The sequence below is a fragment of the Theropithecus gelada genome, chromosome 20, assembly GCF_003255815.1.
Source record: "Theropithecus gelada isolate Dixy chromosome 20, Tgel_1.0, whole genome shotgun sequence".
In the NCBI taxonomy this organism is placed as follows: domain Eukaryota; kingdom Metazoa; phylum Chordata; class Mammalia; order Primates; family Cercopithecidae; genus Theropithecus; species Theropithecus gelada.
This window is the reverse complement of record NC_037688.1, coordinates 27903382-27921792: the sequence shown is the minus strand read 5'-3', so window position 1 is coordinate 27921792 and position 18411 is coordinate 27903382.

Here is an 18411-nt window from a genome sequence, read left to right as displayed (position 1 = left end):
TCCTGGCCACCTGCTGAAATCCTCACCTGGTGGAACTTGTGGTCTGTTCTCCAGGGACTGCTGGAGTCCTGGGGATTCCCCATGTGTGGAGACTTGGTCTCATCTCAGCCCTGGCTTCTTGTGTCTGGATCCTACAAAAGGAGCCTTGAGAAACAGGAGTCCGTTTTCTCTCTCTGCAAAGTCTGGCTCTCAAAACTACTATCTCACTGTCACTTCCAAAAGCTTAATTTGGTAGCCAAAACTTAGCAGTGACTTGGTTGTTCGGCTCTTTCACCTTTCCCCTGACAGTGAAACCTGTGCTTCAGGGAGGGGTAGGCCCCAGGGCATCTTGGTTTACAGGAATAAAAAAATAAATCCACTTAATGTTTGTATAAAGGTAGCTCTTACATATATTTTCCATTCAGACAATTTAATTAGTCCCAACCTGTATTTTATACTTCTCCACTTTATTTTCTACTTTAGGTGACAGAATCACAGTTAACACTGTGAGAGTAAAACCCTCAAGATTTTGATAGTCATCAAGTACAATCAAAAATGACTATACTTGGCCAGGCACGGTGGCTCACGCCTGTAATCCCTGCACTTGAGGAGGCTGAGGCGAGTGGACCACTTAAGGTTGGGAGTTCAAGATCAGCCTGTCCAACATGGTGAAACCCTGTCTCTACTAAAAATACAAAAATTAGTCGGGCATGATGGTGGGCACCCATAATCCCAGCTACTCAGGAGGCTGAGTCAGGAGAATTGCTTGAACCCAACAGGTGGAGGTTACAGTGAGCCGAGGTCACACCATTGCACTCCAGCCTGGGTAACAGAGCGAGACTCCACCTCCAATCCATCCCCCACAGAAAAAATGGCTATACTAAATATAAAATGCAGGTTTAAGTAGAAGAAAGGAGTGCATTTTACACACGCAGATTTTTACTACTCTCTAAATGATAAATTTTACTACTCTCTCTGAATGATACGGTGATTTGTTACATAAAGTTTTCATTTAAAAAATTCTACCTTGTATGTACATATTACTCACTTTCACAATAATTAAAATGTAGTATAAGCCACAGCTATTGCACCAAAGCAAAGCATAAAATTGTACCGTGAGTCTGTGGACCTGACCCTCCCCCATCTTCCACCCACAATAATAGAATCAGGTTTAAAATATTCATTTCCTGCATAAACTAAATGATCATGACAGTCCTCAATGCGTATGGAAATTGCCTAGTGTTCAACAATTACAAATAGCCTAGGAAGGATTTGAGGTGGCAAAATTATTAAAAATGTACATAAAGAAGTTCAGCTGCCCCAAGGAAGCACACAGCTCTCCACAGTGCAAGCAGATCTGTGAGGCTTTCATTTGTTAGGGTCCTGGTTAGCTATAAAGTCACAACAGGGGCCTGGACACTGAGAGAAGGCAGAAGCAGGAAGACAATTTCCCTGCAACATGCGTGGGTCTTCACCTCTCTCTCTAGCCACTCTTCTGATGACCACATAAAGACAAGGATATATGTATATTTTTTAAGTGTCCTTTTAGGCTTACAAATCCCAAATGCAAAGAGAAAAACTAAGAAGAATTTAAAACCTTGTTATTTTTGGAGTAATAAATTTTGGGGTCTTTGATTTCCTTGAAATACTTTTTAAAAAAAAAAAAAGATGACTTTGCTTGATTCATATGAGGTGTGCTATTAATGTTGCTAAAAAAGCATTTATCCTTTAAGCACTGTAGATGCTTCTAGAAAAATCGACTTAATAAAGATATAGAAGAAATGTTTACTTTTAGCTTGAAATATTCTATGGCCTCTCTTTTTGTATCCTACTCATATGTATAATTTTATGTAAGTTTATTGAACATTTTTCTTATGAAGTAACATAAGGCTTGAAAAATCTTATAGAGCAAATAAAAATTCTCTTCCTTTAAAATTAATGTCCCCCAAAAAAGCAGTCCAATATTCTCCAAATGATCATTTTTTTCATAAAGAACAAATTGTGGAAGTTTTTACTGACAAATTTTTATTATTTTTTGAATGACTAAGAATAAAGAGTTATAATGAAATTTTCTTGGCGCTGTAGCATTGTAATTTATGACGACTCCAAAAATATACCTATGTATATTAAGTCTGTATTTTACAGGACTATGTATTTTAAATTATACACAAAATAGACACATGTGCATACCCTAAGATTATTAAACTTTACAAATCTACTCATATGTATTTTCTTTTTTTCTTTTATAAAATTTCCTGGTTTTGTATTCATACTATACCTGATCACAAGGTAACCTAAAACACATTTATTTTAATAACTTTTACACATTCATAAATATTTTTAAACCCCATAAATGTTTAACATTAGTGTAGTATATCAAAGTACCATTCTTTTCTCTGTAAATAAATCATTTCTAATCTAAAGACTGGGAAGGAGTGGGGAGAGATGTCAAACGACACAAATCCTTCTGGCCAGGGAATCAAAAGGCATTCCCAGACATTAACTTTTCTTTCCAAATATGAAAAACATATTAAATAGATATTTTATAATAAGATGTTTTCCTCATGTTTCCTTTAAGTAAAGTCTGTTTAGTGCATTCCTCTTCCCATTGTGCTACGAAATTCTTGGTCAACTTTGTCATTTCTCCCTCTGCCTGCTGGAAGAAAGCCAAAATCACTGTGCTATCATTCACTCAACCAAGACTAACCACGTTAGGTACAGGCAAAAAAGAGCTATAATGTAAAAGAAAAATGAAAAAAATATATAAATTATACATAGGGACACACACATACACACACACACACACACACACACACACACACACTGCCCATTACACTACTTCTAAAGAAAAACAGATACGTCCCACTGTCTGTGTTTGGAAAAGAAGGCAGGCTGTGAAAACAGACATAAGGCATTCATAGGATTGAAATGAACTTTCAGGACGGCTCAATGTTCTACATTTTACATTTTTTTTCAAATTCATGTGGCCATCTGTATCTGTAATTAGGAGTGAAACCATAAGGGGTTTTTCAAGTGAACCTTTCCTAAAGCTACAAACTGTCATGGTACTTAAAGGAGTGGGTGCCAAATGACTTGTATGTTTCTGGGCAGCCATATCGCAACAAACAGCACATGTGGGTGGCCACGTTGCTTATATTTGAGGTATGCAAGTTAGTGATATTAGTTACACTTGCATCTCACTAGCACAGAAAGTCCTCATATTACTTCTATGATATCTTTCTCACATCTTTTTGCTATGTCTGTCACCAACTGATACGCTATGTCAACTGGATATGTCTGGAGCTGTCAATAATGTTTCTGTATAAACATCCTCTTTGAATCAATCCTTTGCCACCTGAATTGTTCCACCTCGCTTCTTTAGAGCAGCACTAACTACTTCAAGAGGACAACCACCACTAAAAACATGACATTGAAGCAATCATTCGTTCTGTGCACACATTTTAATTTCATGCCCTACAGGGGGCAATCGCTATCGGCCTTAAGCAAAAATTGAGTCTTTAATGCTTTATTGTTTTACACAATTTATCTTTCAAATAGTCTATTAGCTCTTTATGAAAAAGAAAAAAACAAGAAGAACAGAAAGAGGGGAAAGGAGAGAAAGGGAGGGAGGGAGGGAGGAAGGGACGGACAGAGGGAAGAAAAAACTGCATTATTGTTTTACACAATTTATCTTTCAAATAGTCTATTAGCTCTTTATGAAAAAGAAAAAAAGAAGAAGAAAGGAAAGAAGGGAAAGGAGAGAAAGGAGGGNAGGAAGGAAGGAAGGAAGGAAGGAAGGAAGGAAGGAAGGAAGGAAGGAAGGAAGGAAAGAAGAAAGGAAAGAAGGAAGGAAGGAAGGAAGGAAGGGAGGGAGGGAGGATTTAAGAAGCATCCAGCCCCCAAATTTGAAGCTACAAATATTTTACCAACTGTATTTTTGTGAAAACAAACTGAATTTGTCAAATGTCTCCCCCTTCGCTTGCATATTCCATTGTTACCCCAGCACAGTGAAACCTAACAGGTTAGGCCAGCCCTGTTGTGACCACCAGAAGAGAGAGAAGCATTGTGTTTTTTGGTATCACAGATTTAAGATGGGTTTTGCAGTATGGCCTATAATGTACATCTCACAGAAAAAAAAAAAAAGGCAAAAGATGTGGGGGTGAGAGGCAGTGGAAAGCAGTGAAGAATAAAAAATAATATGAGCAGGAGAATGTATGAATGTGTATATATGATCAGAACTGGTCTGAAGTCTGTTACGTGAGTTTTGTTTTCCTTTGACACACGCATTATTTTCTCATTGGCAGGAGCCTCCAGTGAAACATTGGTCTCTTCCTTTTCCCCGTATACACATTAAGGGTGTAAGATCATGAGTCAGTGAGGAAAAGCCGCCTCAGTCAATTAACAGGAGCATAGCTACACTAAGTCCTGCAGTTAGAAGCTCTGATTTAGACCTGGAGAAGCAGAGAGTGCTGAGCGATGCTGAAAAGCTACTGCCCAGAAAAATGTAAGAAACTTTCCAAATCATCCACTCGTAGAACTTTCTTTTTCAAGGGGAAATTTTTATATATATTTTTTAAGTATTCGTGTAGAGTAAAGCACTTCTTCCAATAAAGACTTTTTTTTTTGAAAATTTATATTTACAGCCCAGACTTTCCTGCCCTCTTGTGGAGAAAATACAGAGCTCTCTATTCATATAAATAGGATGATGGCTTTTTAAAACTTGCAGCTGGCTTTTTCAATGGTACATGTGATTTACTGTCAGGGTCAGATCTCCCGATATTCACAGAAATTTACTAGCTGTAAAATCTGAATAACAAAGTAGAGCTAAATAGGTATTATACTGCAAGAAACCATCTAACTCCAGACAAGAAAAAACTGCATCAATTAGGATCTGTTTGTTTGTTTGCTGGGAGGCAGGGAAGGGCACAGAAAGCGAGAGGGAGAGGGCAATTCGTTTTTAATAGTACTTAGATTTATAAATAAATACATTTTAAATAACTAGCAAAAGAGAGAGGAAGAAAGAGACAGAGAGTTTTCAAAGGGGGCATCAGAAAGCTCTGGTTCTGTTTCCATCTTTCCACCCAGAGAATGGACCAGTGTCTCTCTCTTGTGGGGGCTGCCACAGCACAGTGCCACCTATACAGGACCAGCCTGGGACACAGAACACACGAATCCCTTCGGCAACTCCCATGAAATCACAAAATTCCCCAACTGCTGTAGGTTGTTTTATTTTGTTTTGTTTTGTGACTGTTGCCCAGGCTGGACTTCAAAGGCACAATCATTGCTCACTGCAGCCTCAATCTCCTGGGCTCAAGCAATCCTCCTGCCTCAGTCTCCCAAGTAGCTGGGACTAGAGGCATGTGCCACTATGCCTGGCTAATTTTTTAATTTTTTTGTGGAGATGAGGTCTCACTTTCTTGCCCAGGCTGGTCTCAAATTCCTGGGCTCAAGCAATCCTCCTGCCGCAGCCTCCAAAAGTGCCGGGATTACAGGCATGAGCCACTGTGCATGGCCTGCTTTTTTTTTTTTTAAGAAAGTTGGTTTAAGGGGGTTTAAATTGATCCAAGGAGGCAGGGGCTGAGGGTCCTCAGCTGCACATTCAACACCTAGCTCCAATCAGTGGCCAACTTATGCATGGTTTAGGCACAAATTTGCTTTGGCTGCCCACCAGAAGACGCTACATTTCATTCTAATCGTTACATGTTCTGAAGTTATCATATGAAAAGTGCTACAGTAGGCGGGCAGTGCGGTGGCTCATGCCTATAATCCCAGCACTTTAGGAGGCTCAGGCAGGCAGATCACGAGGTCAGGAGCTTGAGACCAGCCTGACCAACATGGTGAAACCTGTCCCTACTAAAACACAAAAATTAGCTGGGTGTGGTGGCATGTCCCCTGTAATCCCAGCTACTTGGGAGGCTGAGGCAGGAGAATGGCTTGAACCTGGGAGGTGGAGCTTGCAGTGAGCCAAGATCATACCACCACACTCCAGCCTGGGCAACAGAGTGAGACTCCATCTCAAAAAAAAAGAAAAAGAAAAGAAAAGGGCTACAGTAGAATCCAAAGTGTTTTTTTAATGGTTTTATAATGGTGGGGGAAGGAGAAAAAATCATGATCTTAAGTAAAATTATCATGGAAATGTCTTAAACTTCAGAAAAGCAGCATGATCTACTGTAGACAGAGCTTTTCCCTAAGCTGGAGACATTCAGAAGTTCACTAAGCATCCCAAGCATGATGCAAAGCACCAAGGGCAACATGAAAGAAACACAAATCATGAGTCCTGCTTTACATCACAAGGTATCTGCCCAAGGACCAATCACATGCAAGGGCCCAGTCCATCTGGGGAGACCAGGCCTATGCAACAGCTGGGCAGGAAGGCCCAAATGGGCAAAACAGACCCCATAATAAATGGGCCAGAGAGGGGAGGCCAGAGCCTCTGTGATCTCCTGGGAGGAGATAGAACCTGGGGAGAGAGAAAGAAGAGAGAAGCCTGTTCCATGCAGCACAAACTGGGGATGGCTGATAAAAAGATTGAGCATGTTGAATCTGAAGGAGTCCCAAGGTACGGCTCTCTAAGTAAAAAGTACCTGGCCCCAAAGAAGGCAAGATAGGCTGAACAGGTGGAACGGAACCAGATGAGATTTCAATGCTGCAATCTGGATTTCATCAGTGGGGACCCATGAGTGATGTCTGGGTAGGTTTATTGATGACATTTCTGCAGATGAATCTGAAGAGTGTTTCCAGCACCCTAAGAGTGGGGATGCAAGAGGCAGGGAGGCCGTCCAGGTGGCTGTTAAAGTGATTCAGGCTGAGCTAGAGAGAAGGCAATGAATCCACAAGCTACTGTCTAAAAAGATTAAGTACAGTGACTAGGTGACTAAAGGAAAGAGGGAAAAAATATCTGAGGTTCAAATCCTATGGGGATGGTGGGACATGACATTGATGAAATCAAGAAAGTGGGTGAGTGGAAAATTCACATGCGCTCTGTTTGCTGCCATATGTCAAGTCAGACTCACGTGCTGCTGTAGAAGAGTTGTAACTGCACTTTGCAAGGCCAAGGTGAGTGGTTTGCTTGAGCACAGGAGTTCAAGACCATCCTAGGCAACATAGCAAAACCCTGTCTCCACAACAAATACAAAAATTAGCCCAGTGCAGTGGCGTGTAGTCCCAGCTCCTCAGGAGGCTGAGGTGGGAGGACCGTGAGGCCCGATGGTCGAGGCTGCATGAGCCATGATCACGCCACTGCACTCCAGCCTGAGCGACAGAGCAAGACCCTGTCTCAAAAAAATAAAGTGGTAATTTTCCCCACAAAAAAAATTTTAATAAACTTGAAGTCATATAATGGTTTTTTAAAAATAAAGTTTTTCAATACGCCATTTTAAAAAAAGATTCAGCAAAGTCATTGTCTGAATCTCCTGAAAATGTATGCTTTGTCATAATTCAACACCCAAAAATCACATTGATAATTTCTCCATACTACATCTTTATTTAAACATTTACTGATAAGCTAATGTATGTCTAGTGCTGTGCTAATACAAGAAATTCAAAAAAATAAAATGTAGACCCTCATCTCGAGCAATTTTTAATCTATTAGAGGAATAAGACAGGTACATAAACTACTATAAATACGGCAAAATGTAGTCAATGCTGTCTTAAGGGAGTATGAATACAGTACATAGAAAATCAGAGGAAAGAAGCCATTTCAACTAGAAATCAGAGACAGGATTGTATGTTCTGGGTCTTGAAAATCAGAAAGCATGAAGGTTGAAAATTTCTCCCAAACCTCATAGCCCAAGAATCTGTACAAATGAAGGGAAAGCACACTTTAGGTTGAGAGAGAAGCTTTTTATAATACAAAAAGGCAACAAAAGAAAAAGATAATAAAAATTTTTTTAAAAAGCAATAGTTCTATTCAGGGTACGAAACACTGCATATAAACCATGAGAGATGAAACTAAAAAAGTAGGCACTGGCCACTTTTGCAAAAGGTTTTGATTGGCAGATAAACGATCACTACGTAATTCTACGGGTCAGGGCAGCCTTTCAAGATTTCAAACAGGATTTTGGCATGATGGAATATGACCTGTATATAATTCAGCAAATGTTCTTTAAGAGCTTTTTTTAAAATAGAGATGGAGTCTCACTGTGTTGCCCAGACTGGTTTCAAACTACTGAGCTCAAACCATCCTCCCGCCTCGGCCTCCCAAAGTGCTAGGATTACAGGTTTAAGCCACTATGCCCCACTCCTTTAAGTACATTTAACCTGGCAAAAAAATGTGCTTGGGATAGGGGGGGAAAAATGTTTGCAACAGGTGAGTAGGGGTAACAGAAACAATAATCGTGTTAGATAATAACTATCAGCGTCTTAGAACAAAAGCAATAAACAAACTGAATAATCTAATATCATTTTTTACCAAATACCTATCATAGTCTCAGTAGTAAGTATGAGTGCGGACAGACAGACTTCCAGAAGCATTTAAACAAGAAACTAGCAGGATGCCTCCAGGTTATACTTTTTCACTGGAATTCTTAATACCCAGGCTGATCTTCCAACTTAAGTTGCCAAAATAAATGGATATAACCATTGAACAGAGTTCAAAATTGAGCCACAGATGTCAATTCATGTACCCATTAGTGAACTTTTATTAGTGAATATCGCAGCCCAAACCAACATTTTCATTACTATAATAGCAACTCTTCTAGAAGAATAAACATACTGTTTTGCAGTTGGAATATCATGATTTCCTGCTCTCTGGCATTCTTCTCTCTACCTAGGATTAAACCCAAAAGATGAAAGTAATCTACTTACTCTTGGTGAGCCTATGCCCAAGGCCACCCACTCAATTCTTAATTATAACCTCAGATTATACTATCAAAGTCATTAGACTCAAGGGATAGTATCACTCTACAAACCCACAATTAATTCTTTCCATGTAAATTTGCTGGATTACGTACAGGTAAAATCCCATCACAATGAATTTAATTATAATAAAAAGATGTGGAAAAAGATCTGTGTCTCAAGAGAGGGATGCCCTACCAATGCAATGATTTCCACAACCAGGGAATTATTACTAATCTTTGATGTGAAATAATCATTTCTTTTGAAGGAATTCTATCTCCTTCCGATAGAAGGAAGAATAAGATTTTCTTTTGCTCTTTGATTCTTCATCAAGAAATAACTACCCTTAAAAAAATACATTTCATATGAGATTAAGGTGAAATTTTAAATCTGTCAAAATTAAAAACAGCAATAAGTCACCCGCATTTGCCTATAAAATTTGCAAATATCTATTTTGATGATAATAACCAGCTTTAGAGAGAGTGTGGAAGCATGAACTGGAACAATCTTTCTAGAGGGCAATTTGACGATATAGACCTACAGTGGTGAAATGTACATACTCCAATTAAGTAACTCCATTTCTAGAAATCCATCCTAAGATTAAGAAATAATAGTAGATATATGCAAAAATTTAGCTTTAAGGGTGTTCACTGAAATGCCATTCATAACAATATAAAACGAGAGCTTCCTAAATATAAAAATATCTAATTGTTTAAATGAATTATAATACATCCATATAAAAGAATACTACGCAGCTACTTAAAATTATGTCAAGAACATCTTTAAATTACTAAAAGACGTTACAAAACAGCACAGCATGACTCTGCCTTTTTTAAATATACATATTTGAATTTTTAATATAAATAAAAGACTGAATAAAGTATACTAAAATCATAGCTGTAGATTTCCCTGGTCATCAGTTCAGAAGTATTATTTATTTTTTTATTTATCCATTATTTCCCAATCTTCTTCAACAAATATTGATATAAGACAAAGGGAAAACAAATGTTTTAGAAACTACTCTTCAGCTGTCTTTTTTCTTCCACTCTTCATCAACCCCCAACCTGCTTCAGGAAAACCCAGGTGAACTCTCAGACTAACCACCAGAAAACAAAATACAAGTACTGCACAAACAAAAATGCACCAAAACAGAAACATAATCCCATGGTTTTTGTTTTATTTTATTTAGAGACAAGATCTCATTCTGTTGCCCAGGCTGGAATGCAGTGGTGCAATCTTGGCTCACTATAGCCTCAAACTCCTGGGTTCACATGATCCTCCTGCCTCAGCCTCCTGAATAATTAGGACTACAGGTGTGAGCCACCATGCTCAGCTAAATTTTTTTAGTTAAATAGAGATGAGTCTTGCTGTGTTACCCAGGCTGGTCTTGAACTCCTGTCCTCAAGCCTTCAAGTGATCCTCCCACCTTGCCTCCCAAATCACTGAGATTAGAGTCATGAGCAACCTCACCCAACCTCAGTGTTATTTCCTAATTTCTCCTGCTCAACTTAGAGTACTTGGTTTCACTGCTCATTCATCACAGTGAGTCCATCTTCCCTATAGTTTCTATTGATAAGCATTGTACTCCTTTGACATGGATTCTTCATAACTAATTCTAATGCAACAAAAATAATTGGATTGTTCATATTTACCACACTACAAGTCGACTTTAATATTATTTGCTTGTCCAATCTGGATAGACAGAAGGTCACTGTTTAATAAAAACTACAGTAATACCTTTGAAAATTTTGCCTATCGCATAATGGGAAACTGCAAAAAAATTATTTAAGACTGTGAGTTCTTCTTTTAGAGCTTTAACCCAAAGAGCTCATCCTAATGATGCCCCTGGTGGCAGGTAACATTTAATTTTTCTCTGTGTCATTGAAAAAGAATTAGATGTAAAACTCAGGTAAGAGATTAATATTTCACACCCTGAGGCTAAATACTTCAGCATGAATATTCATAAAGCCTATACTGAGTGAAATCTCATGTGGGCGTAGATTTAAAATGCTTGAATCTTTTACATAGTTCAGAGACTGGGCATCCCAGAGAGAAAGGCAAGAATTCAGTCAACTAACAGGCTATTAATGGCAAGTCTGAACATGCTACTATGGCAAAAAGCATTACACACACACACACACACACACACACACACACACACTCCCACATGCCTACAGCCTCCTTCTGAAAGTCCAAACCTTTCTTTCTTCTTGTGCTCCTGTAAGCGATGAAGGTGCTGATGGTCACTAGGAACAAAAATCAGGGTTTCTCCTTGGTGCTTCAGATGCCTATGAATGTGTCCCCTCCTAAGTTCCAAGGGACTTTAAGTGGGGGGCAGGGTGTGCTATGGTTTGAATGTGTTCCATCCAAAATTTATGTGTTACCAACATGATAATATTAAGAGGTGAGGCCTCTGGCCAGGCATGGTAGCACATGCTTGTAATCCTAGCCAGGCATGAGCATTTTAGGAGGCCAAGGTGGGTGGATCACTTAAGGTCAGGAGTTTGAGACCAGCCTGGACAACATAGTAAAATCCCATCTCTACTAAAAATGCAAAAATTAGCTGGCCATGGTGGCACACACCTGTAATCCCAGCTACTCTGGAGGTTGAGACAGGAAAATCGCTTGAACCTGGGAGGTGGAGGTTGCAGAGAGCTGATATCTCACCACTGCACTCTAGCCTGGGTGACAGAGCCAGACTCCATCTGAAAAAAAAAAAAAAAAGATGGCCTCTAAGAAGTGATCAGGCTATGAGGGCTCCTTCCTTAGGTGTCCTTAAAAAGGAGTTTGATGGAGGGAGTTCATCGCTCTTTGCCTGTCCACCTTCTGCCATATGAGGATGCAGCAATCAAGGTGCCATCTTGGAGGCAGAAAGCAGCCCTCACCAGATGCTGGCACCTTGATCTTTGACTTCCCAGCCTCCAGAACTGTGAGAAATAAATTTCTATTCCTTTTCAAATAGCCAGTCTCAGGTATTCTGTTACAGCAGCACAAAATGAACTAAGATGGGGGGGCAGCAGAGAGAAGAAACGTGGAAAAGGAAAGGTAGCAATACAAACTATAGGGAAGATGGACTTACTGTGATGAATGAGCAATGAAACCAAGTACTCTAAGTCGAGCAGGAGAAATTAGGAAATAACATTGAGGTTGGGTGAGGTTGCTCATGACTGTAATCTCAGCGCTTGGTGCTAGCTGGAGTCACTTTATTGTAGGTCCATCCACCCATCCCAGGATGACTGTAGGATCCCCCACAAGGTAAAAGACTCCAGGTGAATGTCCTAATTTATCTTTCCCTGTGACAACATTGCTCTTGGTCCCTGTAGTAATTTATACCTTAAGAAACAGGAAAACAAAAGGGAGTTGCTAAGGGCTGAATGTTTGAGTTCCCTCAGAATTCAGATGTTGCAACCTAATCACCAAGGGGATGGTGCTAGGAGGCAGGGCCTTTGGGAGATGACTGGGTCTTGAAGGTGGAACTCTCATGAATGGAACTAATGCCCTTACAGAAGAGACTCCAGAGAGCTGCCCCAACCCTTGTGTTACATAAGAACACAAGAAGACACATCTATGAACCAGAAAGCAAGACCTCACCAGACACTGAATCTGCCGGCACCTTGATCAGGAACTTGCCAGCCTCCAGAAGCGTGAGAAGTAAACATCTGTTGTTTATAAGCCACGCAATCTATGGCGTTTTGTTATAGCAGCCCAAATGGCTCAAAGAACTCTCTTAAGCCTTATGGAACAAAGCCTGACAGTAGGTAGACATAAGCCAAAGATGGAAAAACAATATAAAATAATAAGGGCAGAACTAAAGAGATAAATATAAAAATAAACATTACGAATAAACTGTCTGGCCAAACCACCACCAAGGTAGCTAGGGAGCCATGATAATAGCCAATAAATGCCTTCAAGGTATAAACAGAAGAGGAGAAAAGTTTAGTGTAGTATCCTGAGTGATGAAGCAATAGAACAAAATTTAATCAACGTAAAATGTAGGCCTAGGGTAAACTTCCCAACACATAGAGGATTTTATAGCCTATTCTTCCCATGGGGTAAGGTATTTTTCCCTCAGAATAACAAAACATGGCAGGACAAATCAGTAGATAATATTCTTTATGAAAGGATCTGGCCTTGACTCTCATATCCAGACTACATGGCTAAATAAATGCATAAGCCATCTAAAGATTCTTCTCACATCTAAGACCTGAGATGTGTGTTTTCTCAATCTTCACTTCTACCAACTTAATACTCAATACATGGCTGCTCCTCCATTCATGCCTGCATCCTTCTGCCATCTCAACCTTGTCAACTACTCTGTATCGCTTTACATGTAAACGTCTAGGGAAATAAACTTCAGCAATTGACAGAGGGTCAGATGGCAAAGCAAAGGTACCTCCTCTCAGGAGGTCGGCCGGAGCCCTGAGTTCCATTCTGCTTCCTGCCAATTCTTATATCCACCATGGTGCACCCCATGCAGAGAGCAGACAGGCTTGTAGATCTGGTAACACCTAAGGATCTAGACCAGAAGGAATGAGGTCACCTAGAAACACAGAGAAGCAAATCAAAGTACAGGGCTGGGATGATATGGAAAATCAGGGCTTACATTCATTGAACAAACATTTACAGTGTAGCTACTACAGGTGGAACTCAGGAAATGCAGAAGCGAGTCTTCAGGCATCGTGTACCAAGACAGCCAGGGGACACACAATTAACTAACATATAATGTGGTTATGATAGAAAAGAGGCAAGAGCACAAAGGACTAAAAGTAAGATATAACAGACAACGTAAGTGCTAAGCAAAGAAACTAATAAAACACAGTTCAGACGGGCATAGTGGCGTAAGCAACTATAGCTCCAGCTACTCGGGAGGCAAAGGCAGAAGGACCACTTGAGCCCAGGAGTTCAAGGCCAGACTGCACAACACAGCAAGATCCCATCTCTTGAAAAATAAAAAAAAAAAACTTACAGTTCAGTTTAAATAATTATTGATTTTAAAATATATAACAATCTAGAACTAAAATCCAAGATAATCTCAACATAGAAACTAATGAGATGGAGAAAATGAAGTAAAATATGCTAAGATTGTTGTTTCGTACATGAATAATAAATATACAATTAATAATTTTAGGCACTGAAGAAAAATATAAATTTGAAGGTGATTACTAAAAGATCACTACAAAAGTTATACATAATTTCCAAAACATCATGGAAAACAATAGAACAGGAAAGAAAATGGAAGAAAAGCCATAAATTCAACAAAGGGAAAAGGGGAAACAGGCATAGTAAATTGAAAAGATATATAAGATGGCAGGCATATGACTGTGTCTATAATTATAATATGCATAAAAAACTTAAATGCCTGATTTCAAAAGATAGACATTCTCAAATCAGTTTATAAATCTACATACATACAGCTGGAACAGTGGCTGATGCCTGTAATCCCAGCACTTTGGGAGGCCGAGGCAGGCAGATCACCTGAGGTCAGGAGTTCAAGACCAGCCTAGCTGACATGGTGAAACTCTGTCTCTATGAAAAATACAAAAATTAGCTGGCCATGGTGTGGGGCGCCTATAATCCCAGCTACTTGGGAGGCTGAGGCAGGAGAATCACTTGAACCCGGGAAGTGGAGGCTGTAGTGAGCCAAGACCTCACCATTGCACCATTGCACTCTAGCCTGGGCAACAAGAGCAAAACTTTGTCTCAAAAAAAAAAGAAAAAAATCGATCTAGATGCTATGTAAATGAAACATTACTATAAAACATACCTAAAATAAATATTCATGGTTAGGTTGGGAACAAAGGGATGAAAAAAGATATTCCTAGTAACTGTGGCTTAAACAAGATAGAGGTTTATTTTTTCCTCACATTATTCTGCCTACCCCAGGGTTTTGTACCAGCCTTTAGTTCTGTCTTGATTATTTTCCCCCCAGATCTTAACTCAACCACCTTCTGGTCATTCAAACCTTGGAAAAAAACAGAGGGAAAGGGTCAGGGTTTGGTATATACAGGTTAGGTATTCCTTATGTGAAATGCTTGGAGCGTTTCAGATTCGGGATTTTTTTTTAAATTTTGGAATATTTGCATATAGAATAATGAGATATCTTGGGGATGGAACCCAAGTGTAAACACAAAATTCATTTATGTTTCATACACATATGGCCTGAAGATAATTTTATACTATACTTTTAATAATTTTATGCATGAAACGAAGTTTGTGTACATTGAACTATTGGAAAGCAAAGCTGTCACCATCTCAGCCAACCATGTGGACAAAATCTGTGTTATTAAGCATCATGATCATTCCTCCCTCTGAATTTATATGCTACCAATAAGCAATCATTGTGTTACGCTTACACACAAGTACTTAACTGTAAAAAAATACAACATACCGGCCAGGCACAGTGGCTCACACCTGTAATCAGCACTGTGGGAGGCTGAGGTGGGCAGATCATGAGGTCAGGAGATCGAGACCATCCTGGCTAACACGGTGAAACCCCGTCTCTACTAAAAATATAAACTATTAGCCAGGCATGGTGGCGGGCGCCTGTAGTCCCAACTACTTGGGAGGCTGAGGCAGGAGAATGGTGTGAACCTGGGAGGCAGAGGTTGTAGTGAGCTGAGATGGCGCCACTGCACTCCAGCCTAGGTGACAGAGCAAGGCTCCATCTCAAAAAAACAAAAAACAAACAAACAAAAAACACGACATACCATTAATACAGTGAAGAAATAATGTGTTCAGGGTAACTAAACAACACAGTAGCATCTCCAGAACTTGCCACTAGCCTATCTGGTCTGCACACTTGCCATTTTCTTACCCTTTGTGGGCGTGCAGGGGAAAGATACATTACAGATGAAGGGGGCTGGGAAGGTTTTATTTCCCTGGGGACACTGAATAAATGGTGTGTGGCATTGCTGTGTTTTGACTGCAACCTTTCACAAGAGGTCAGGTGTGGAATTTTCCACCTGTGACATCAAGTCAGCACTCAACAAGTTTCCAATTTTGGAGCATTTCAAATTTTAGATTAGGGATGCTCAACCTGTATGACTATGGACTACATGCTATGTAGTTAAGGGAAAGTGTGCGTGCATGTGTCTCTGTGTGTGTGTGTGCACACATGCACATGCATGCATGTACAGATGTTCATATGTGGACTGTAGGTGTAGGGATGGGATGGCGAACTAGAGGCAAGAAAGCCTGATAAACTGCAAACAGAAATGTATCTGTAACAAACCAAAGGCACTAGAGAGGGCACCACACCCCTGAGATGCATGATCATAGAAATCTACCAGATAGACTGGGTGAAACCAGAGACCAGAATGACTGAAGATGCTCGTAAGGGAAACAGAAAGGCAAGATTAGTAGACAGGATGGGCTATGGGATAAATGACAAGAAAAAAAGAATGAAACTCAATGTATTCATTCAACAGCATTTACGAAGTACCTACCAACCACCCAGTTCAGTGGAGGACTTCCTTAGAATAACAGAGCCAGGCATACTCACAATGGTCTGGGACTGCACGGGGGTGAACGGGAAGATCTTGGAAATAAAAGGGTAGTAGGAGCATGACACAACATTAATAAGGGATTTTTATGTTGAAGCAATGCTGCACAGGGATGTAGGAAAACAATGACTAATCTTTGCTTGATTTAGTTACCTTATTCTTTTAAACTCAAAACAATACAGCCATATGGTTGACTATATTCATTGTGTATCTGTATTCCTGACGAGCAGTAGCTTGCTACTCTGATCCAAAGCTTGCGAGACCGAGTGTTGGCTCTCAGCACATAATTCTAGCATGGTATATTTCAATATTGCATTTACAAACTAGGAAAAAAAACACTTAAACATATAGTCCATCTTCTGATTCACACCTTTGGTAAAAGACCACGACACCCATAAACATGCCTACTAAGATATATCATGTCATGAGAAAAACACATTAGAAAGTACACGAGCACTTTATTCATCATCTGAGAAAGGGACTTTTGTGAAAATGCAGTGACAGAAGTTGCGGTTGCTTCCCTTTGTACATGAGCTGACTTCTGCTGTCTGTTGTACATATTTGTCAGGTTTCTTAATGTTCCTCTTAATACCGTGTCTTTATTTAGTTCTCCCAAAGGAATAGCAGCAATTTGTGGGAGCAGGAGGAACACTTTCTGTCAATTCTGCATAATGACCAAAACAGGGTGATTAAATTACTTAATTGAAGCTCTGCAGCTTGTAACATGATGCATATTGGGCCCTGTTCATTGTAGAGAGAAAGCAGTGGGTGGGTGTTCACGTAGACAGTATCAACAGAGAGCCAAATCATTTTCATCTTTATGTTTGCTTTATTTTTCTGAAGCTCATACAATCCACAAGGGATTCCCTCCTCAACTTTGTAACAGCCAAAGGGTTACAGGGTGGGGGAGGGCATAGGTAACTGAAACAGGAGCACATAAAAGCTTTGCATGTAGATTAAGAGTTTTATAAACTCATAATAATTTCTGTTAGCCCACAGAATTGCTAGCATCCCTGCCCTCACCTGTTGGCATCACGGCAAAGCTGCAGCTGAGGAATACGCAATTGTATTTACAGAGCATATGGCGCCAGTGTGCACCGGTCAGATTCTCAAATGTGGCTAACTTTGGGGCTCTCCTAAAAGCTTTCAGCTCCAGAGTCTATGGGTATAAGCTTGTTTGACTGCTGGTGTAGAAAATGCCCCAGGCAGCCTAAGGGGTGCGGATCAAGACCCCAGGTTCAAGTCACCTACACTCCTAAACAGTCACAATTGCTCTTGGCCAGTGACAAAATTACTGTGCCATTTAGATGATTTTGGGGCTGAGTCTCCTAATTATGGATGCCTCTCAACTCCCCTCAACACAGGATCAATAGCACTTTCACATTGTAGAGTACATCTTGAGAAGAATCAAGCCAAGAGGAACTAGCAAAATTTAGGGTATTTAAGAATACAGTAAAAGTCCTATTATCTGATTCAGAGCTGATGTTTGACAGGTTATATATCCATGTAATGGTTAAATGTAATGGTTAAATGGTTAAATGTAATGGTTAAGTAAATATGTAATGGTAAATGGTTAAATATATATATGTAATGGTTAAATGAAGGAAAATAATTTTAAATAAGTCTATATCTTAAACATTTTATTTTACCCTAAAATGTAAATATATTCATTTAATAAAATCTAATATTAATTCATTAAAAGATGGATACTATTGTTCACATGTAGTTCCTCCATTGTTTAACCACCACACTGTTGATTTGCACTACAGATATAGGCTGTTGCCTAAGACACTGTAAAGGGGGCATTTTTTTGGCCACCACATAAGAAATTTTTACTACTAGATCGTTCTTATCATCTTCATATTCAGCTTTATCTTTTCTTGTGGCATATATGATTTCTGCATCATTCAATTGCATTTACAAGAAATTGTCACTCTTGATCCTTTGTCGCACGCCATCTTCCTTAAAAAAAATTAAAAACACTGGAACTGATGCAGGACAGGTGAGCCCCAAAATTGGGGCTTAGTCTGGGGAGGTTCTTGACTTCACCCAGGAAAGAATTCAAGGACCAGGCAGTGGTGTTAGGCAGCAAGTT